Here is an 852-nt window from a genome sequence, read left to right as displayed (position 1 = left end):
TGCGAAGTGAAAACCGATCCTCGATCCGACACGATAGTATCCGGAACTCCGTGAAGTCGAACTATCTCTCAAATGAAAATTCTCACATACGCCTCAGCTGTATAAGTAGTCCTCACAGGAATAAAATATGTTGACTTCGTCAACCGGTCCACAATGACCCAAACTGAATCATTCCCCTTCTTGGATTTAGGTAACCCTACAATAAAGTCCATAGAAATGTCCGCCCATTTCCATTCTGGGATAGGCAACGGCTGAAGTGTGCCTGCTGGTCTCTGGTGCTCCGCCTTCACCTGCTGGCAGGTAAAACACTTCGCCACATACTAAACATTAATTCAACTCACTCTTGAGGGAGACACGGCTAGGTCCAAAACTTGTGAGGGTGTAGAGTGGGTTTGCAAGAGTGTGAGTTGTAGAGTTTTTGGTTAGCTAGAAAATCGAGTGTGTAGAAGTTCCGGCTTCCAACCGGATTGTGATAGTGGATTTCTCCTTGGGAGTGGGGAGCGAAGATGTAGGATGGAAGGTCCGAACTCCGTGATCATTTGAGTGTGTTTGAGTTTGTCTTTGGCGTATTTGTTTATGCATTTATCTTATATCGCCAATTGCCTTTACTCTTGTATATTTTATCGTATCACATTTGTAGTTTGATTATGTCACCATTGTGTTAGTTTATATATTCTTGCATATATTTCATCATATACTTCTTTGCTAGGATATATCTCTTTGTTCATATTGCATATTCTTGCTCATATCATATTGTATATCTATCTTGTAAGAATAATTTTTGAATTAGTTTTAATTGGCATAAAATCGGAATAGATTAGCAAAGACCCTATTCAACCCCCCCCCCCCCCC

The sequence above is a fragment of the Asparagus officinalis genome, chromosome 7, assembly GCF_001876935.1.
Source record: "Asparagus officinalis chromosome 7, Aspof.V1, whole genome shotgun sequence".
In the NCBI taxonomy this organism is placed as follows: Eukaryota; Viridiplantae; Streptophyta; class Magnoliopsida; order Asparagales; family Asparagaceae; genus Asparagus; species Asparagus officinalis.
This window is presented reverse-complemented; position numbering follows the sequence as displayed.